Source organism: Carassius auratus, unplaced genomic scaffold (genome assembly GCF_003368295.1).
Source record: "Carassius auratus strain Wakin unplaced genomic scaffold, ASM336829v1 scaf_tig00009814, whole genome shotgun sequence".
Classification (NCBI taxonomy): domain Eukaryota; kingdom Metazoa; phylum Chordata; class Actinopteri; order Cypriniformes; family Cyprinidae; genus Carassius; species Carassius auratus.
This window is the reverse complement of record NW_020524073.1, coordinates 26,729-50,714: the sequence shown is the minus strand read 5'-3', so window position 1 is coordinate 50,714 and position 23,986 is coordinate 26,729. Positions and strand designations below refer to the sequence as shown.

The 23,986-nt window shown below is 37.0% G+C and overlaps 1 pseudogene; it reads right to left on the bottom strand.

Annotated features, from left to right (window-relative positions):
• LOC113072655 (cyclic AMP-dependent transcription factor ATF-6 alpha-like) overlaps positions 1–20,931 on the bottom strand; it is a 30,356-nt pseudogene extending 9,425 nt beyond the window's left edge.
• Positions 20,932–23,986: the final 3,055 nt, after the last annotated feature.

Sequence of the window (23,986 nt, the reverse complement as noted above, 5' to 3'; positions counted from 1 at the left end):
ATGAGAAAGAGAGAGAATAGAAACAACATTAAAGACAGTAAAGTGTTAGTAGCAAAGGAAAGAATGGAAAATGGGGGTTAAGAATCTTTATAAAGAGGTTTTAATTCCATGACAACATAAGGAATTTTATAAGGCTCTTGATTTAATCATCTCTTGGTACAGTTGGCTTAAGAATACAATGTGCAAGTGTGCCAGACAAGAAAGTTCCTTTTTATCTTGTCTACGGGAAAAGACAAGATCTTTCAAATCAACAATACCAACACCTTGTGCCAAGTTCATGCTTAGCGCAGGTACAGTGACCCTATAGTTAAAATAAAGCCAAGAAATCATGGACAACAAAATACTAAAATTTCCATGATGTAGTCATTCACAGTTCAATGCAATAGGAAACATGTGGCCTCTGAAATGTTATCAAGCACTTCTGGCTAGGGATGAGTGACACTGAAGCTCTGGGAAGCTGGATCTAGGTCTCACAACCTTTGCTGACATAGAGTAGCTCATCCCACAGAAGAAGGGAAGTCTGGATTACTTTGTGGGCTTAAGAAGGCAATAAATTAAAACCGTTCTTAATATATTCAATGCTCAACAATAAAAATACTTTACATATGACAAATAAATCCTAGGCTATCAGAATCACAGTCCCAGCACAGATCCAAACTCAAACTGGGACACGGGAGCAAGAGATTTCACAAGAGATTTTAAAACTCTTGCAAGGGTTTATGAACTCCCATTGGAAAACCAACATCTGGATCTCAATCTATATGCTTTAATTCATTCTCCAATGCCGAATTAAATACTTCCATTACCTGCTTTGCTCCTCAGATAGCTAAAAAACTAACCATTTTCAACAATCCAAGTACCTAGGATGCATTTCAAAGAACCAATTACACGGTGAAGATGGAAAAGAAAACCTTAGTTCGGATAGGAATGGATGTTAGTGGAAAAACACAGCAGTAATGGAAACACCAGTTACGAACAAGGCAAGGAAATAAAAATGGACCTAAAATTGAACCTTGTGGAACACCACTGATTTTAGCCCCCCCAAAAAATCTCACAATCATAGAAACGCTGGTGTTCTTGTCTGGCCTAGGCCCCAGGAGGTTTGAAACACGACCCCTGGGAGTGACGTAACTTCAATTTGACTAGAAGCTTGATTAATGTCTTTGAGTAAACACAGATACAGGTTTTAAAAGTAATCATGTCTTCAAATATCAGTCTTTTCATGTGGGTTATCTGAACTCTTATGAGTTTTATGTTGTTGAAGCAATTATTTGGAAATGAGAAACCAGTATTGCCTTTCAAAACATTGCCCTTGGTAGATAAAATAAACTTAGCTAGCTATCCAGTCATAGTATGTAAACTTGTGTGTGGGGCAGAACAAGTCACTCCGTGCCTGTGCTGACATGTTTTCCAAAACATTAATGGACTCTACAATATTTTAAAGGTAAGGGTATTGGGTGTTTCCAGCCAAACACAGACCATTAAGCATGACTAGGTGTTTGTGCAAATGTAGAAAATAGCGTTACCTGTTCACAGGGTTAGAGGGATCAGTCTGAGGACTGTCTGTCTCCAGGTTTCTCTCCGACTCTGGGGAAAAGCCCAGCAGGTGTCTGCCACTGAACGCAGGGGCAGCAGGAAACGTAGACCCTCTGTCTCCTCCAAGCAGACTGGGTGGGACAAACAAAAGGAAAGGATTTTAAATAAAGCTTTATATAACACATTCCTTCTGGTTCCTTCAGAACAGATGCATATAGGTTGTATTTAGACTTTAGAAAAGGAATCTTCCAATGGGACCACCAAGTTTTCCTTGTGCTACCAAGTACTCTTCTATACAAATTATTTAATATGACATTCATATACCAATCTAACGTGCAAGCATTTCACAATCCAAAATAAATGAATAAATTTACCTCATTGGACCCAAGTTAAAGACCAAGAAGACCATGACTGCCATAAGACACACAGCTCTCCGTTTCGGCGCAGTTGCTTTCAACACAGAGTTCTTAAGAGAAAATGAATAATAGTGAAAGTTCACATGTCATTATACCAGAGGTACAACATTTTGATTTGTAATTAGGTAAATACATTATTAGAAATTATAGAAATATTATAAAATGTAACATGAATGGAAAACTGTTCACAATATGGTCAATAACATGAACTTAGATATTCAAATTTTATTTTATGTTGACTTAAAGTGGGTCGGCTAATAATCCAAGATCTTTCTTAAAATTAAAGCCTGCAAAGAGATCAAGGTAGATGGACACCAACCTCACTCATCAGGCCTTCAACTTGTCTTTTCAATGTGCCATTTTCATTCTTCAGCTTCTCGTTCTCTGACAGCGCCGCCTTCAGACGGGCCTCCAGCGTCAACAAATACTCCTTTTTCTTCTTCCGGGAGAGAGAAGCAGACTCTCTGTTCTTTATCATGCGCTGCTGTCTCCGAGACACACTTGACTAGAAGAAAAAAGAAAAACAGGTCAAAACTAGTAATTACACTAGTTTTGCTCATGAGCTGTGACACACAAGCAAGGTAGTTTGCTGTTGAACTTTATTTCCACCACATAAATGAGATCTTCATTTCAGACATTTGTACCAGAAACAGAGAATCTTGCAGGAAAACAGTTTCCCCGATGACTGTTTGGCAACATGGTTGAGTCATACTAAAGGTTGTTCATAGTGCAATCAAAAAAAAAAAAAAAAGATTGAGGCTAGTCCGATTTTTTTTACTATAGCTCTACCTTTTGTCAAGACAAATGGAGCATGGCTGGACATCCACATGTGCCCGTGGCCCCTATCCACACACACTCTCCACCTAAAGATAATAGCAGACAGGACCATCTGGCATACTGTCCAGTATAGAGGAATGTGAAAAGAGAGACCGACCTTATATCCTATGTTCAATTCAAAGAAATAAGAACGTTTCTGTTGCTCATTACAGGCTGGAACTATAAGTGTAAAAATGAAAAGAAAAAAGTATTATCAAAAATAATTACAGAATACGATACACTACTGTAAAAAAGTTTTTTTTACCTTTATTCACTGTTAATAAGCAGCACATTAGGAATTTGAGGGAAAACTCTTGGTTAATAGCAAATGTTTTCCCTAATCTAAAGTTTTACAAGATTTCTTTTTCAATTAAATGCTGTTCTTTTAAAATTTATATTATTTAAAGAATAAAAAAAAAGGTCTGTTTCAAGCAAAACAGTTTTCAACATTTCAATATTTTCCAATATCACTGTTATGGTGTTATTGTTAAGCACAGGAAACTTTTTACTAACCCCAAACTTTTGAACAGTACTGTATGTATTTTAGCGGTCACTGGAAGTGTTACCCAAATAAGCTTTGGGTTGAGGGATTTGAACTTTCTTAATTCAAGTATATAGCAGTTGTAATTGGATATCGCTCCTACACTGGTGTTAGTCAAAAGTTTAAAAAACAACTACATTTTCTAGGCACAGATATAACAATGAGCCTGTTTTCTTACCAAAAAAAAAACAACCTTTTAACAAGTTATGAATTTATGTGTGCTCCACATTAACAATGTTCTGGAACAGGATTAAAACTCTTACCCAATTAAACACAGTTAATTAAGCTTACATAAGCAGAGTCTGCATATAATCAAACCTCCACCCAGACCTGACAAATCTCAGGGGTCAGATGCTTGCAGCAGACATGTCTGAGAACAGACCCCACCCTAAAGAAAGGAGAAAGACGAAGGTGCACAAAAGAACTTTACTGCAATAGACTAAAGAAAAACCGAGACCACTAGTGGGGTGGGGTTGACCGTTCTCACAGCCAGACCATTTTAAAACTGTGGCCTAATAGTCCTGGTGATTAAACCGCTTGGAACGCCATGTGTCTGTTTGTGCTCCCATCTCATGAGAAAATGCTCCTAAAACCGGGAACCGGGCCATGGCCAGGGCCTGGGAATGAATAACATGTTTGGTTACAAGAGCGTGGGGTGCCATCACCATGGTGATCGAATCGGGTGGGAGGGGAGGGATTGGTGGATGTTGGCACAGATCACCAAAATTCAGCATTACTGAAGATTTGTGGAGAAACAATGTTCGGTAAAACTTTATTTTAGGGTCTCTTAACTAGTTGCTTATTAGTACTGCATATTACTAGAATATTAGCCATTTATTAGTACTAATGGAGCACATATTAATGCCTTATTCTACATTAATTTATTCTACATCCGTAAACCTACCAATACCTATACTTAACTACCTTACTTACTATTAATAAGCAGCAAATTAGGAAGTTATTGAGGGAAGAGTCGTAGTAAATAATTAAGTGTTAGTTAAGTGTTCCCTATTCTCAAGTGTTACCTAATGTTCATGACATTTCAGTCCCATATGACTGAGGGAATGTCCTTTAAGCAAAACCTCAGTATATTCAAGCCAAATGCCAATCACCCAACACTCAGACTAATGGCAGTCACTTGATGAATTACAAATATGAGTAATGCGTACAACTTAAGGAACCTTAATAGCACAGCCAAGTAGGCTCAAAACATTTAAAACCATCATTTAACCAACCAATTTAAGTCTCTGACACACTCTTGGTGAATATATGTATTTAGTTAGCTCATGGTTATTACCCAAAATCACAAAGCAGATATAGCAGTATTATACAAAAATTACTGTTGAAACTGAGCTTGAAAGCTATGGTACTTTGTTTGGCATCGCCTTCAGAAATACATAAGTTTATTTCACCCTAAGGAATTAGGAAAGATGTGTTAAAGTGAAAAAAAGAAAAAGATGTGCTTAGAAAAGTGCTTTAGAAAAAAAGTTAAATACATTTGCCTGTTGTGTCCAACTCACCATCTTTTTAAAACTTCACGTAGATCAAATAGTCTCTAAATCTGCATTCTGGAGCAATATCCTAGTTTCTAGATGGCATTCACAACCAAAACTATAATTAAAGGAACAATTTTCCCAGGAATGAAAATAGTGTCATTTTTAACTCACCCTCATGTTATTCCAAACCAGTACCTTGTTATTTTTCTATGGAACACAAATACAGATTTTTTACAGAATCCTCTCACATATCCTTTCCATACAATGATAGTTTCACAGTGACCAAAAACTACCATAAAAGTAGTCCATCGTTTTTATGTCTTGGCTGGTATGCAACTATGTATTAGCGGTAAGGGTAGGTTATACGTGATATTTATTGGGTTGATAGTCTGACGATGTGGGTAATGATCTGATGCTGTGGTAACCCAGAATTACAGAGTTGCTCAGATCCTTCTCTATTACTACATAACTGCTAGTTTAATCAAGGCGGATTGTGATTGTCTACTATCTAGAGAGAAGAGCGGATAAATGTTAATTACATAATTTACTACATTTAGAATAACATACATTTTCTGACGACACATGGCCAATGCATTTTTTTAAATGAAATGTATACTTTCCGTCTGCAATAGTGTATTAATTTGATTGAAACTGACAAAGACATGTATAATGTTACAAAAGATTACCATTTCGAATAAATGCTGTTCTTTTAAACTTTCTATTCATTAAAAAATATAATAAATTCAGCTTTGCCATCACATTAACAAAACACAGTCTTGCGAAGCAGTCAGTAAATAAATCAGTGAGGCAATTTTGTTTTTGTGTAAAGTAAAAGTGTAAAGTGTCTTAGCCTACAGTCTTCTGGGGCAGGGAACAAAAATCTGCTCGACGCTGCACAGACCGTCTTGGCAAAGATCATTAACCTTAAACAGCTATAACAAAGCATTACATCCAATCTGCTACACAGTCATCAGCATTCAGCTGTTTCAAACATACCACGCCGCAATAACTCACAAGCAGCCATACATAAACACACCTGCCCCACCTGCCAGTTTTACTGTTTCACTGCAATTCCTCCTAAACCCCCTCAAACCCCAAATCTCCTCTGAGGCCAAACCACAAGCAGCCCTAGTTAAGCCACAGCTGTGCTAACTCTCCACAAATACACACACACACTCAACAGCTCTCTATGGGCTGTGACAGTTTCAATGGGCCTTCACATTTTACCACTGCGCGATCATGACATTAGCACAGAAAAAAAAAAAGACTGCCTATTTTTAATCTTAAAAATTCAAGTATTGGCAGCAAGTGATTGTGTTTTTTGAACATAACAGTTTCTCCCATGAAACCTGTTGTCTTTTATCCAAAGGATACAATAAACTGAACAAATGTTTGTACAAAACAGTTCAACAACAATCCTTACGTCACAGTCTGCGACATGGGTGGGTTGGCGTTATTATTTTTTTTTTTTTTTTTTGTGAAATATATTTATTAATTTTTAAACATTACAAAATGAGATTTGAATCAATCAAAAAAAAAAAAGAGAGAAGAAAAAAAATTACATAAATCGAACAAAATGGTAATAAAATAAAAATAAAATAAAATAACAATAATATGGCTTACCCCAATAAATCAGTTTAAGAAATAAATGAAATAGAGAATGGTATAATCATACAAACAATATATCTTTTTTTTTTTTGCACCAATGTGCCACACATTTAAACCTCATCAAACAAACCCTCTAATAAGAATAGAGGATATATCTAAGCCCATATATGTCAGAAATGGGTCCCACCTTCTATAAAATAGGACATCTTTATTATAAGATGCACAGGTTAGATAATCTAATGAAACGTATTCCAATATAACCCTGTGCCAAAGTGACCTAGAAGGGGCTTTATCAACTAACCAGTTCAAGAGAATACATTTTCTTGCACAGAATGTAAGGAACTTGCAGAGTGTCTTTTTATGTTTATCTATAACCATGTCATCATATATTCCAAGCAACATGTGTTTTGGACAATAGCCAATATTAATAGATAAGATAGCATTAAGTTCTTGTTCAACCATAACCCAGAACTTCTGAATCTCCTTACAAGACCAGAAACAATGAATAAGATCTCCTTCCTCTGTTTTACATTTCGGGCACATTGGTGAGCAGTCTTTTTTAAACTTGTGCCTCCGCGAAGGAGAAATGTGAGCTCTGTGCAAAATTTTCAACTGCATTGCTTTCACTCTGTTACATATGCTTAGGGTCTCTGCATTCTTCCATGCTTCCTTCCATTGATCATCTGTGATTTGTATATCAAGTGTCCTTTCCCATGTCCTCTTCAATAAGTCCGTATTTGAAGATCCACAATCCTTGAGAACCTTATAAAAAGAACTTGTAGAACTGTTCATTTGTGAAAAAAGCTGTCTCTCCACAGCTGAAATGTCCCGATTTGTAAGCAGAGTAGTGTCCTTCTTTACAAAGTCTCTCAACTGTAAATAACGAAAAAAGTCCTGTCGTGGAATGCTGTACTTGGTGGTTAATTGGTCAAATGACATTAAAGTGTCCCCTTCGAATAGATCGTGTAAAGTATTAAGACCTTTATGTGCCCAAACTTTAAAATTTTGGTCTACAGTCCCCGGCAGGAAGTCATAGTTATCACAAATAGGAGTAAAAGTCGAGGTAAGTTGGGGTCGACCCTCCAAACGCCTGATAACTTTCCATGCCTTGACAGCATTAATTGTGATGGGATTACTACAAGCGACTTTCAAGGACTTAAACTTTTTAACAAAGAGCAGATTTATTAAAGGAAGTTTACTGAGTGAACTTTCAATATCAAACCACACTGTTCTGGACCCTCTATGCACCCAGTCAGAAATGTAACGCAAGTGAACACTTAACTGATATCTCCGTATATCCGGAAGGTCAAGACCTCCCACCGAAGATGGAAGCATTAAAGTTGAAAGTTTTATACGTGCTCTTTTTTTAGCCCATATAAAGGAACTAAACCAACCATTTAATTTCTTAATAGTTTTGTGTGTAAAATTTAGTGGAATCATTTGAATGGGGTAAAGTAATCTTGGAAGAATATTCATCTTCAGGAGGGAGATCCGTCCCAACCAAGAAACAGGAAGAACATTCCACCTTTCTAAGTCTAACCGAATGCGATCAAAAAGTGGAGGAAAGTTTACTTTATACATCTGTTCAAAGGAGGGGGTAACATTAATGCCCAAATATATTAAACCCTCGGGGGCCCATCTAAATGGGAAGGATGGTAATGTTTGGGGTACTTGTTTTAAGCTGCCTATAGGCATTGCCATTGACTTATCATAATTAATTTTATATCCTGAAAAAGTACCGAATTTGTCAATTGTGTCTAGAAGAGCTGGAGTAGAGGTATCAGGATTCACCATGAATATCAAAATATCATCGGCATATAGGGCAATCTTATGTTGATTATTTGCTATTGTTAACCCACAAATTTCACTATTTGTTCTTACTGCTTCTGCCAACGGTTCAATTATCAAAGCAAATAAAAGAGGAGATAGAGGGCAGCCTTGCCTCGTCCCCCTCCCAACCTCGAATGTAGAGGAGCGGCATCCGTTTGTCAGCACGGCACTAAGAGGTTCACTATACAATAACTTGACCCACTTAATAAAGTGCTCACCAAGACCAAATTTATGTAACGTATGAAATAAGTAAGGCCATTCGATGCGGTCGAATGCCTTCTCCGCATCTAGCGAGATCACAAGACCATCTACTGACTGCTGCTTAGCAAACTGGATCACATTCAACAGGCGACGCATGTTATTGACAGAGTTGCGTCCTACAATAAAGCCTGTTTGGTCATCCTTTATTAGAGTGGGGAGAAGGCATTCTAACCGTGTTGCTAATATTTTAGAAAGAATCTTCAGATCTACATTAAGTAGTGAAATAGGTCGGTATGACGAACAATCCTCCGCTTGTTTACCTTTTTTCAAAATTAAGGATATATTCGCTTCTCTCATGGATCGTGGCAAATGGCCTTTCACAAACGAGTCATTGAGCATATTTAGTAAGGGGTCAACTAATAAATCTCTAAACTCTTTATAAAATTCAGTACTAAGCCCATCTGGGCCAGGTGCTTTCCCAGACTGCAAACTCTTTATGGCTTCTAGAACTTCATTTTTAGAGATAGGAGCATTAAGGGAAGTGGTCTGATCCTCTGATAAACTGGGTAGGTTGAGGGTGGAAAAGAAAAGCTCTGTGGATTGTGTTGTATCTCCATCTAATTCTGACCTATATAAATTCTCAAACCATTCTTTAAATGTATTATTAATACATAAGTTGTCTAGAAAACGTTTACCGCTACTATCCACAATGGAGAGAATAGACTGAGAGTCCGATTTTTTCTTTGTTAAGAATGCTAAGTATTTCCCGACTTTATCCCCATGTTCATATAGTTTCTGTTTGGCAAAACGAATTTTCACTTCCGCTTGTTTTGTTAAAAGAGAATCTAAGGCAGATCTTAGTGCTGAAATTTCCTTAATCTTACCAGGGGTTGGTTTTTTAATATATAGTCTCTCAGCATCCTTTAGCTTCGATTCTAAGATCTCCTTTTGTTTGGCTTGTCTTCGTCTTTTACTTAGTGTGTATGATATAATAAGGCCTCTAGAAAACGCTTTGGCTGTTTCCCAAAGTAAAGATGGATCTTCGGTTGAGGCAGAGTTAATAGACATGAAAGAGTTAAACTCCTCAGTAAAATATGATATAAAATTATGATCAGCCAAAATGAATGGGTGAAATCTCCAACTATTAGATTTAATATCTTGGTTCCCGAAGGAATATTCAGCAAAAACTGCTGCATGGTCGGATATGGAAATATTACCTATATGGCAAGACAATACATGCTGCAACATATTTTTGGGAGAAAATAAATAATCTATCCTAGTATAACTGCTGTGGGCTCTAGAGAAAAAAGTATACTCCTGTTCTGCAGGATGGCAGGCCCTCCAAATATCTATATAGTCAAAGTCTTCACAGAGAGCCCTAACAGTTTTAGCCTGGGTTGATAATAATGATTTACCTGTTGGGAATTTATCTATAATGGGGCATAAATGACAGTTAAAATCTCCCCCAATAAACAGTGTCTTAACTCCCCACTCTGCTAATTTGGCAAACGCTGTAGTCAGAAAATCACTTGGGTGGCCAGGGGGCCAATAAATGTTCAAAAAAGCAATTTCCTCCCCATATAATACCCCTTTCATAATTAAATAGCGCCCCCTTGTGTCCTTGACAACTTCTGCTAATTGGAATGGTATACCACTCTTAACTAAAATAACTACGCCTCTACTCCTCGAGGTGAAAGATGAGAAAAAGACCTGGCCAAACCCCCCCTGTGATAGCTTAGCATGTTCCTGATCATTTAAATGTGTCTCCTGTAGTAACGCAATTTGTACCCCCTCCTTTTTTAAAAAAGTTAAAACTTTTCTTCTCTTAATAGGTGTATGAATACCATTAACATTCCACGTACACACTTTAAGCTTCAGCATTCCAATTGTATATCGTACATAATGTAATCTAAATGTACAATTTGGACGATGTAGATGTCAGCCAAACAGAAAAGTGGTAAGCCAAAAGAAAAAATAAAATAAAAAGAAATTAACATATATAAAGAACTTGAACAGGAATTACTGAACACTAACGAAATTACACACTTTACCTCCCGTTGCATAACGTGAGTCCCAGTGAAAAGAGGTCCCCTAACGACGAAAGGAAACGAGGAAATATCCAACCAGAACGTCAAGCGGTAGTGCCACAATCAATGACCACACCACTTAATAAACAATTTAGTAAGCACACGTTTCAATGCCTCAATTAGATGTTCAATATTTAAACCCGCACCAGTGTATGATAGTCTTCAACGCATACCATGTAACGTTACATGGGCAATCAAGTGTTACCAACAGGCTCCGCATCCAGAGAATTTAGGAACGCCTCGACAGCGGTCGGCTCATGAAACACTTTCACCGAGCCACGGATGTTCACCTTGAGGAGGGCAGGGTAAATCTGCCTATATTCCGCGCCTAGGGACTTTAGCCGTTTCTTAACTTCGTCGAACATCCTGCGCTTGCGAAGGACAGACGCAGAAAAGTCCTGAAAAAACATCACAGTGCTGTCTCCAAATTTCAAAGGAGAGCCTTTTATCCCCAGCTCCCGCGCAGCATTTAACACTCGCTGTTTGTCTTGAAAGTTGTGGAACCTCACTAAGATGGGTCGCGGTCGCTGAGTAGAAGAAGGTTTGGGGGCGAGTGATCGATGCGCTCTTTCTAGCTTTATTCGACCCGCTTTCGAAGCAATACAGAGAGTCTTAGGAAGCCATGATTCGAAAAACCGCGTCGGGTTGTCACCCTCCACGCCCTCAGGTAATCCAACAATACGGATATTCTTCCTCCTTCCTCTGTTTTCAAGGTCTTCAGCCCGTTCTCCCATGTCCTGTACAAGTTTCTCGAGGGACTGCAGTTTAGCCTTGATCGGGGTTACCACATCTTCCATTGCAGATATCCTCGTTTCCGCTTCAGTGATCCGCTTATTATGCTCGTCTAGTTCAGAACGATGTAGTTGTAACAGCTGCGATATCGGGTCCATTTTTTCATCAATGAGCTTAGAGATATTGGCTGTAATCTCCGCAACCGCGTCAGAAAGCGGAGACCCGGGCGAGCTCGTATTAGCATTAGCAACGTCTGCTCGCTCATCGGCCTCGTCAGAACTGTTGGTAATAGGCGTTTTCTTACGTGGCATGCTCTCTGTTTGCCTCAGAAAGTAGTTATTTATACTCATAATGGCAAACACAAGACATGAGCGTGCTAAAATTATAATATTCGGGTTGTAATAGTAGGAAGCTTAAAAAAGACACTACCGCTCAACTACACACAGCCTTCCTTCAAGCCGCCATCTTGAAAACCGGCGTTATTATTTTAACCAGTGTGTTAAAACAAACCCAAAGAAATAAGCATAATATATACATGTAATACATAAAAACAATATATATACACATACGTAAACATCTATACAGAAACATACACATATTTATGTGTGTGTGTGTGTGTGTATTATAATGATTTAACATAAAGATAGATATATGATACATATATTTTATACATATCAAATTAACACATAACATATAGACATACACTAAAAATGTGTACGTATGTAAGATCCTATAAGCAGGAAAAATATCCTCATCCTTGAGCCTGATTACATAAGATGTATGAAATGCACAAAGGAAATCTCTTCATTTTTTCCTTTCTCTCTAAATAGAGTGGCCTGCGTGAGTGTGAGAGTTCATGCATAAGCGTGTGTGTGTTTGCCACGTAGGAGTACAATACCCCAACCAAGAATATGGAGCTCAGAATAAAGGACAAAACCAAAAGCAGGAGAGAGAGTGAAAATGTGGCTGTGCTCTGCTAAAAAGTTTTTTTTTCTTTTTTTCTGAAAGCCGACAGACGTTGAGGCTTCAGAGGCAAGTCTTTCATCATATTCCCCTTAACTTTAGATCAATCTAATTTAGTCATTGTTTACATAAACACATTAGATATTCTTTAGCCTATTCACACCTCCAAACATGTAAGTCTACATTTGAAACATATTTTGGAGAATGATATTTCTAAAATTACATAAAGTTGATTTCTAATTACAGACTAGAATAAAATTGATACCTGCAGAATCGCAACATGCAAAGAAAATGTGGATTTTTACTAGGAAACCACTGGTGTATATGGAGACAATAACTGTTGCTATAAATGTGTGAAGTTGTTTTGCTTCTCTTTCTGCCCAGACATTCACGACCGAGTCTAAATGACAGCTTGTGTGAACTGAATTCATTGAACACGGTGTATAAAAATCACACAGGCCATGAACTACCACATAAATGTGCAGATGGGAATGAAATGCACATGCATGGGGCTGCTGCACAGCTGATACTAATCCACTAAATAATGATAAAATATGGATCTCACTAAATGTGTCATTTTAACACTGTCGGAAACAGAACTCACGAGACACTACACCATGGGAGTTTTAAACATATGAAATTTATATACATAGTCCATTCAGTTGAGCAACACCAGAAAAATAAATGCCCATTCATAACAACTGCTACACCACATTGCGTTTTTAATGGAATGTGCTGAATAATGCTTCCAAGCATGCCATAAAATTAGTTATGGATGTATATCCTAGTGATGTGGAGCAGGCAGCTGCAATGTGATATATAATTTTTTTTTCCTGCCATATGCCTCTTCAAGCTGCTTCAGAGTGCAATATAATGATTGCAAAGTAAATACTGGACTATAATGATATTATCACACTAATGAATGCATTATTAGGGTGTACCATGCAGACAATGTACTGCCACATAGGTAAAATACCCTGCAATTGTAAATTTAGTATAATAAACTGGTAAACTTAAAGTCTGCTAAATTGGAACAACTAACTAATAAATGCATTTTAACTATGCAGAAGAAGTGCTGAAGTCCAACTGAAGATATACTAAAATAAATTTGATTGTGCTGTGGAAAGATTTCAAGTATGCTTCAGGTACACTTTAAACATCTTACATTTAAAGACCGAGATTATTCAAAGATCACACAATCCTCATCAATATTGACATTAAAACACTTTTTACGCTTAATATTAAGAAATGTGCATTGTACACAAGTACTACTACAAATATAGTCTAATTCTAATTTTTATGTTAGTAATTTTCGAGGTGATATGTCAGTCAATATGTTAATAGATTTTTTTTTTTACGGTTATGATGATACTTAAATTAAAACATACTGTTGAAAAAAATAAATAATGTGAGATAAAAAAACAACAAACAAATACAAGAACACAACATTAAAAAAATGTCTAAATACTGATGGTGTGAATATGCAAATACCATAACACTATATACACATTTTAATATCCCAAACACATGAAAACATGTATACTAATGTGCTAGAAGCTAACACGTTAAGCAAGAAGACTTCACAATTAAGTAATATCTTAACAATAGCGAATACTTTCACATGCTCAATTTCACAGCTCAGTTTTCACATGCCGTTTAAAAATGATTACATTCTTGATAATTTGTGTCATTGTAGACAGTCACTACATGAAGCATCACATTTTTTGGGGGACTCAAATTTAGTATATGCCATGTGTCAAATAAGATTATAGGACAAAATATTGACTAAATTTAAGGCACATTTTCATCAAACCATAAACAATGAGTAAAACTGTAAAAATCTCAGTCAAACATCTAGGCGGTTGACATAGATTAAAACATTTGAAAGGTGTTTTCTCACACAGCTAATGTTAAAAAGTCTGATGTTTAGCAGTAATTCCTGACATTACCCAGCGATGTTTACTGCATGGCCTGTGTTTATCAGTACTTCTATGGAGGTCCGTTCCCTCTCTGTTCCTACCCAATCAATGCCACCCAATATACATATGAACGAAACTTATGTACACACAGGTGTTGTTTTTTTTAATTCAGAGAATTTGAAAAGAGCTGGCCGTGCAAGCTTTATTATCCCCCAATGTGGGTAAAGATAGCACTAAATGCACAGGAATTTGGGACTAATCCTGAACTCTATTTAATTAATCTGAGGTCAGTTGAATCTACAGTATGTCGGAACAAATACTTTAATGGAAAATAATGAGCTCACTGTTGGTCTGTAACTAAGGACACAGGGACTGATGCTAACAGTAAAAACAAGAATATTATGGAATATTATTACAATATAAATTACTGCTTTTCATTTTCATACATTTCAAAATGTAATTTGTCCCTTTGATGGCAAAGCAGAATTTGTCATTTGATTCTACAGAAATCTACTATTTCAATTACTGCCAAAGAAAAGGGGTTTTCAACAAGAGCTTCATGACCCCTGGGGAGACTTCTACAATTATTATCATTTTTTATAAACAAAGCGACAAAATACAATAAACACCTTTATATAGTATAAGATAGAGGTCCAAATGCGTGTCTCTCTCCTATTTCTACAATAAGACACCCTTCTCTTCTCTGAACTATAAACAGTCTAATTTCTCTCATCTGGGATTTTGCTGATGTCAGGACAGCACATATGGAAGAACACATGCTTCTGATTAAGAAACCAGTTGATGAGTAAATACTATCAAAGTAAGACCAGATCCATGGTCATTCAGGTTCCCCCTCTATCTTTACTGTCCTGCATATTTATTTAAAGTCACAACTAGCACTTTTAAACTATAACCATTATCAAACAGTTTTCCAAATCACCCCATTCTAATGTATGGAAAACAGGAAAGCCCCACCCCAAACTCATGCTATTGGTCGAGCCAGTGTTGCCATGTCGAGACACCCAAACAAACAAAGCAATGTGGAAAGTATACTGCACAGTCACACTTTTTAGGAATTTCAATCCATTTAAATTTTTGGGAGAGGAAATAACACAGCAGCAGCTGTAAAGCTTTGAGCAAGTACACTTGAATTAGAGACCGATGCTATACTAAGTATTACTGAGATGCAGTACTATTACTGGGTTTCTTCCGTACTGAAATTGCACATTAAACGTCTAAAGAAAAAAATATTTTATCACAATTACATGTTACTGTTACAATATAATTCCTTTTTACCAGTTTAATTTTACCAGTAAAACTACAAAAACTAAAATTGGTGCATGCATTACATAGATCAAAAGCAAGACATTTATAATTTTTATAATATAAAAAAAAACAAGTAGAAAACTTATTTTATATTGTAATTTCATGATATTTTTAATGAAGTCTTTGTGAGAATAAGAGATTTCTTAAAAAAAAAAAGAAGTGTGTGTAAACACCAAACATTTGAACATTAGTGTAATAGTGTAACTCACTAATCATGAATATTAGTGTATCATCACCACAACTTGAGAAAATGCTATATTATTACAAAAAGTGGCTGATGTTTTTTTTTCGTATGTGGGCCCGAAGTGAACTGTCAGATCAAAAATGTTCCGTAACAAGATACTCGGGATGAGAGCAAGTTTTTGTAGCAATAAAAAACTAATCTGATAGCTGATATTAAAATTTTCTCTTGAAGATTATTACAGATAATTCACAATGTGACCATACAAAAGTTATTACTATAAAAACTTAAATATTTGCAAACACTTCAATGAGTTTATCATGACTGCAAACCACACTTACCATCTAATCTACAAGCCAAAGCAAATCATGCTGGCTTGTACATCAGTTCTCTTGCTGCTCTTCTGGTCATTCGACACCAAAAAACTATTTTTACATGGAACATCACCAAATCATTTACTTTCACTGTCAAATATCTATCTTTCTGAAAAACTGAATTCTAATAACAGCTATTTTGTGATGCAGATCTGGATCTGGGAGAAGAAGAAAATATATATATATTTTTTTTTAATTTGTCAGTTGGAGAGTTGCTATAAACGAATTGGCTTAGCAATCTTACACAACTTTTAAGAGATGCTGCTGCTAAAAATATAAAAACTGAGCTTGTTAAACTCAGTGAATGACAGCTGCCTGGAACCACATGCAGTGATGATTTAGGAGTCACAAAACACATCAAAAGCTCCCTTAACCAATATAATACCCAGTGTTTTGCGGTCATGTAAAAACTTACATCATCCTCAGGGGTGGAATTCGGCAGTGTCATGGCAACCACAGGAGATGCTGTTACTGGTGCAACAACAGAGACTGTTCGGTCCTGAGCCAGTGTTGGCACGGTGACTACATGTGTGGGCACCGCCTGAGGCGTCTGAAGCTGGACAACCCGCGTAGGCTGAGACAGCAGCATTCGCTGACCTGCAAGAGAAACATACTGTTTATACACTTTACCATTCAAATGAAGCAAGAAATGTGCTGAGTGCAACTCATTGCTATTTTTCTTCATTAATCTCATTTTAATCAAAAAAGGAAACAGTTGGGCTAAGCACCATCCTTCACCCGGAGCCAAACACATCACCTCCAGGTAACGCAGACAAACACAATTTGTCAGGCGTGACGGGTTGCTGTTGGTGTTGAGTTAAACGAGAGGAATTTGCGGTGGCTCCCCAGCAGGGGTCATTCCGAACGACTTCCACTCTCTCAGCCACCCACTGACTTAACCATCAGGCTCTCAACAAACTACAATTAACCTCGCTCCAAAACTCTGCGGATAGCCAGAAAATAATTATTGCAGCAGAACGCAATCAGTTCAAAGTGCACTTCCACAATCGTTCGCACGGATGGATTCAATACATATGTAAGCTGCTTGTGGCAGGTCTCTCTTTTCGCAAAAGGCTTGTTGTTTGGCCACACTATAGAACCAAGTCTCTAGGGGTTCAAATAAGATGGGTACAGGATTCAATTCAGGCTGCTCTTGCCTTCTGCTCTGCTTGTGTTTTCTAGGTGTGTGAGGTAAAGGTTTATATTTTATATAATATGTGGGTTAATTTGGCGACTGTTGATTAATCTATTTGTACATTAACACATTTATTTTTAGTGTATTCTGTGTTGATTTGTATACCAGACAGGTCATTCACATCAACTTCCATTCTGCTTTTTTCTAGGGCAAGCGAGAAGGTACACTGTACTGACACAAAAGGATGCAGGAGCAGTTCAAGAACAATTCCCTGCATGAAGATAGACTTTAAAATGAGACGCCCACCAATAGCACAAACAAAAATTGACGCCTAGTGCCATCTGCTGGTTTTTTGTAAGCATGCAGCGAGAGCTGCAACACAACCTAAAATACACTACTCATTACAACATGCAACAAAAACCTGATCAACAAAAATAATAACACGATCAAACAAAAATAATAAAAGGGAGCATACCAAGACTTCCTTTACATATCAGACTTTATCATACTGAAGTGTGGCAGGTTGGCTTTCTTCATTACCTGTAGGGGGTGCTTGTTGAATGGTGACCGGTGGAGGTTTTACTACAGGCAGAACTGTAGTCCGAAGAGGCTGGATGATGATGGTCTTAGTCTGAAGATGGGGGGCCGCAGCATGTGAGATGGGTACCGTGGTAATAAGCGGTTTAGGCTGAATGGAAACCTTGGGGCTAAACTGAATGGGCCTCTTCGCTGGCTGGAGAGGCTTTGCTGTGTGAACAAATGTATCATCTTACTATAAATTGAAGATGAATGATTCAAATAAGGACATTAATGTTCTTCACATACCTTTTGACTGACTGGTCCTCTTGGAAGGCTTCGTCTCAGCAGGCGCCTCAGCAAAGCCACTTGAGTCAGAGCAGACAGACAGCGGAGAGGGCTGAGAATGCCACGAGACTGGAGACAGTGCCTCATCCTTAACAAAAAAGAATGTAGACTATAAGAAGACTTTAGCGAGTATAGCAGCATAAGGTAGGAATATCATGAAAAGCCGTCAGTGCCCTTACACAGAAAAAAAAAAAAGAGAACTGAAAGTGCACTCAAGCATGGGAATCCTGGGGTGTGAATCCAGATGGTCCAGACGTCTACGTATCATTACTTAACTGTTTGCAGACTTTGCACGTATCACACAACTGATCTATGAATGCATAAATACCTACAGAACACCTGTGATACCACCCACTACTAACTTATGTTTTAATGTGTATTCAATCATTGCCTTGCTAGTTATAACCGGTCATGTGTGTCATGTTTCTCTAAACATGTTACAAATAGTTAAACTTATAAAATATATCTATTTCCCTGCATTTAGTTTCATTCGCCCATCCATCTATTTTCAGAAAGCAATAACGTGCTTCCTATACGTTTATATGTCCCTTTGCAGGATGTTGCATCATTCAACAGAACACCACGTGTTAACATTCAGTGTATAATAAGCAAACTATAACAAATACATGTCATGTTACATAATACATTAACTTCAAGACTGTGAGGTGACACTAAGATTCTAGTGTTAAGGATTTCAATAAAACAATGTGTATTTGTCAAAGTGACATTATAGCTCTTTGAAACCTTGAAAGGGCCTAGCCATTTTTGAATACACATATTTCAAAATAAGACTGGAAACTTCTCAATGTGAGACTGATTAATTAGTTTGATGATGTGCTGAGAGCTGATTAAGACATTCATTAACACGCTGTAGTCTTAATTAGACACCTAATTCACATGGGTGTATGTGCGTGTCTGCCCTCCTGATCTCTGAACTACAGCAGCTGGCAGGATCACTGAAGCTCAAACACACTCCATCTGCGCCTCTGACTGATCCAGTCAATAAAAAAAATAAAAGATTTTGTGTGCATATAACAACAACAACAAAAATTTAATAAAACAGATTTTATTTTAAATTGTACGAAATTATATTTGATGGATCTTATGTTACAATTGTGTCTCATTAACTATTACATGTATCTTTGCATATTGATACATTTAAAAAGTGCAGGTTAGTTTCTCTGTGATTGTGGAGTCCAAAAACACTGGACATTTTTTTAAATCACTCCCTGACAAATAAGATGCAAATTTCAGTGAAAGGACTGTGTATTTGTTTTAGGGTGGAGCTTGACTCACATGTGTGGAGCACGGTGAGTGGGGCTCCACTGACGCTGGGGAGGACACTGAACTGAGTGTGTGGTTTGGTGACAGCGAGTCCACAGTTAAATCACCATCTGTGAGAGCAGATAGATTGAAAAAGGATAGAAAATGCTTTGGTACATTTCACTTTGCTAATACTTGAAGCAATTCTCAGAAATATTTAGTTACTTTGAATATATTGCTGCTGTAGACATTTAGAACATTTGAAAAGATTGCCAAATCCACTGAAAACGTAAAAATATTACCTGATCGAGGGCTACTGTTTTTCCAGCCATCTGAGTTCCACGCTGGGGGCTCAATGTCAAAGTTCAGGTCAGGGACAGAGGTGTCCTAATACAAAACAGTTCCAAAATCCTTAAATTGCTTACATTTTTTTTTTACAAATCTCTGGTTATAGCTACAGCCAAACCCAAAAAAGTAATGAAAAAACTTGTTAGTCTTTAAAAGATGCAATCTGGTTTTCAAAATGCAATTCGAAAAAAAGGGGAAAAAAACATATGTAACATATTTTGACAGATCATCTTTGCAGGGGTTTGACTCACATAGCCTACACTTTCCACCAGAGCGTCCAGAAGCTCATCAGCATCCCCAAGATCTTCCAGCTCATCAAACAAACTGATATCTACACAAGTAAAAAACATTGTTGTGAATTTAAATATGTCTGAGGGCAGATGGATGTAAAACAAAGAAGTAAAGCCAACAAACCAAGTGCTGAAAGCATGAGCGCAAGACAGGAAATCAAAAATGTATCGATTTCATAATCTTTTGAGTTGTGGGTTTGTAACCAGGTCATACTACCTGCAAGAATTCACACTGAGGTGTTATGTAACAAGTAATTTGGTTTCAATTCCAGTTTCTTTTATATGTGTTAACCAAACCCTAAATGACATACTATTATTTACTAGTAACCGTTGTATTGACAAAAGTACAACGAACTATACTGATTAATATGAATATAAATATTATATGGACATGAACACAAAGTAGCCTAATCCAAAATAAATGTGTAATGACAAAAACTTAATTAAACGATGCTGTAGTCACAATTCATATTTTACCATGTTTATATTTTTGATTTAACTAACGTACATTTTAAAACCGAAGCCATAAAAACAAGACTGCGGATGTGTGGTAGACAGGTTCACCAGTCAGTCATCTAAGTTACAGCAAATGAGAAATGACTACCGGTATATACATATAAGTCGCTTCATAAAGACACTATTTACGTATAACACATTACTATAAGTAAATAATACAGAGGTTGGCGTTTATAGCGAGCGACAGGCGCAGTGATGGATATTTCTAGAAAGCGTATCTTACCCCACTCTCCATCCTGATCGATGGACATATCCCCCGCTTCCTTATTCAATATGGATGGATTTACGAAATCTAACATTAAATCTGACGACATTATGCCACGAACACATTAGTAAGGATTAAAAGTGAGTCAGATGAGTAACACTATCGCTGAGTTCTGAGTGATGTTGTAAACACTCGCTTTTCCCGATTCTGATGAAACTACATAACAATGCTGCAAGTACACGTCTAGGTTTACGGTAACTCTACGGGTGCCGGACTGGGTCATACACAAGCCTTCTTGTAGCCGGCTCGTTTTTCATCTCTACACCACATGGTGGTAGTAGACAGTCGGTCTTCCAGCAAATTCGTTCTCATTAGACTCATTTTGCCGAATCGGTTCATTTGAGCAGTTAAAGAGCCGGTTCAAAAGCTGTTCCAGATGTTCTTTTCACCATCACGCGGACTGTCAGCGTCTCAGTAAAGACCACATAGCCCCGTTACGGCGCCCCTGTTTATTAATAACATTGTATACCGTAATTTCATGTGTTCCAGTTCCGTTTGTTGAAGTTAAGCTTCAACAAATTTAAAACCTAAATTAGGCCTAATTTGCATTCAGGTTAACAATAATCTCTTTTTCACATTGTGACAAAAACCAACTTACGCGTGCTGACAAACCTAATATAAACACATTTCCAGTGCGTTTTATTTGTAACATCGGCTCAAATAACTCGGTTGACTCCATATCGGTTCTCAGGTCATAATTCATTCAACGACTCGGACCAATTCTGCCCAGCTCGTGATTCAATTGTTCATCGTTAACAAAAGAACGCTTCATTTGCCAATCCGACATCCTTATTTTGCATTTGACAGGTAAATTATGATGAAATATTAACATGGTGTTTAAGATTTATATAAAAGTGTTCGTGATCGTTTTATTTTTATATCAGAACTCTTTTTTTAACCCAAGCTACTGCTAAGTTTCAATTAAATGACTCGTTTGAATAGAAAACAATGAGCGTGGGCATTTAATCATTAGGGCTATAGGCTACTATGCAAATATGTAGACGTAGTCACTGCTTGAAAGATGACACTTTGACATAAGAAAGAATAATTCTTTATTTGAATGACAAAAGAGCATATAACAACTAACAAGCACAGAAGCTACTAATTATGTCAAACTGACAATAGGAACTGAGCAAAACATGAAGTGAAAATATCTAGGACTATTAAAAACTGTTTTGTAAACCAACCATCTGAACGGGTAGAACAGGTTGCTTATTCATAGGCTCTTCATATTCCTTGTTAAGTTTCTAAATGTCAGAGCATTAGGTCACACTGGCTGCTCTAAAGATCAGGAGAACAAGTGTTCATATCTATAATACTGTCGGTCTTCCCAGGACATTGTCATCTTAACCTGAGGTGGTCTACAACAATCTCAGCTGGATCTGACACTTTACCTATGGCTTGTTCTTGTGTTTTCAAAATCTAAACCTATTTTTTTTATTTGAAAATAAATTTATTTGCTTATTAAAAATTAAATACAACCTTCAAAGATTTAGCACGCTTGGTTCAACGGGTCAGATTAAAATAATATATTATTTTTGCTTCATCGGTTTATGTGTTTATGTGAACATAGGTTAGTTTTTTTTTTTTTTCAAAACAGCCATGCCAAGCACTACGAAAGTGATTCATTCTGAGTGTTTTAAGGTAAAAGCATCCAATGAGAAAAACTCATTTGAGTAAGAGGGTTATGAGTCATTTTTCTCTGTTTCAGCCAATCATGAAGCAGTATGGTCTATTCAGGTTAATTGTGTATAAACCCACCAGCCCCCTCCCAAAAACAGTCTGAGGATTAACAGGTTAATGTACAGTAACACACACGTCAAGAACATTCATTTGGAATGGATTAGAGCTTTGACCACCATGTCTTTGTGTTGCCAGAGGAACTTGCTGGTTCAAAATTGTACTTAATACAACAAACCTAAATCGACAAGCATGCAAAAAAGCATAACCCAACTGAAAGTTAGTTTTAGAGATCAAATATTGAAAAAAAAGCAGCGAGCAATGCGATAAAAGAGCATATAAAAAGCATATAGTACAATTTTAGAGCTTCCTGCTGGAAAATAGATGAAAAGCAATGTATATCTAAAACGGAAGACTTCCTGTCATCACAATCCAAAAAAAATCACCCCTACTCCTCACTTTCTGTGCTGCAATTACACTCGCATCTCTGTGGGAGTTTTCACTCAAGAGAAAGCAGAGGTTTGAATAAAAAAATGGAGGTTAAAGATAGAAAAGAGCAGAAGAGAGTAAGCAAACAGTCATTTGACAAACAGCCCTCTGCTCACTTCATCTTTTGTTTGTGTGATGGATGTCCTCTGAGTTGATAAGCATTGTCTCCTCCAGACGACATCACAAGAGGATCACTTATCATCTCAGCTTGTATGAGGGGAATTTGTGGAGGATTTGGAGAAATTATGAGTGGAGTGTAGAGAAGAAGAACAGATTGGAAAGACAGTATTTGCACATGGGTCACTAGTATCTTGCATAACATGCGTGTGTCAGAAAGATACTGTATGTTACAGTATATCACACACTGACACAAATTTGTTGGTCTTCATCCTTTGGTTTATGTTTGTGTGGATGATGTAGAGTTAGCAGGTGGCCTAGGTCTGGTGTGCTGGGGGTGGGACATGGCTGGGACACATTGTTTGTCTGGATGGGTTCATGAATACAAAGGGATTACTGCATACGGTTTGGCTCACTGACAGCTCTGACTGTGAGTGTGTTTGTTACTGTGTAAGAAAGAGTGTGTGACTGATTATCTTAGAGATAAGGTGGCAAAAGAAACATGGCGTAGGTTAAAAGAGGAAGAAAAAATAAAAACAACAAATTAAATGAAAGGGATAATCCACCCAAAAATTTAATTTCATCTAATTTACTCAATGTCATTTTAAACCTGTATGACTTACTTTTTGTCAAACTTAAAAGATGATTTTGAAGAATGTTGGTAACAAACGGTTTCTGTTCCTATTGAAATCAATTATATTAATGAAAAAACTACAGTATTAAATTGGAAACTGAAACTCCTTGGTTACCAACTTCTTTTGTGTTCAATAAAAAAGAAAGTCATATAGGTTTGGAACAACATGAGGATGAGTAAATGACATCAATTTATTTTTTTGGTGTACAGTCAGTTACACCAAAATTATTGAGCAAAGTGTATAAAAATGTATAAAATGTATTATTAGCAGACAGTTATGCCACAATAAACTGAGTGCAACTTGATTTCTTTTCATGTTTAACCCAAAAATGGCTTAAAAAGAAAAGAACATTAAGAGC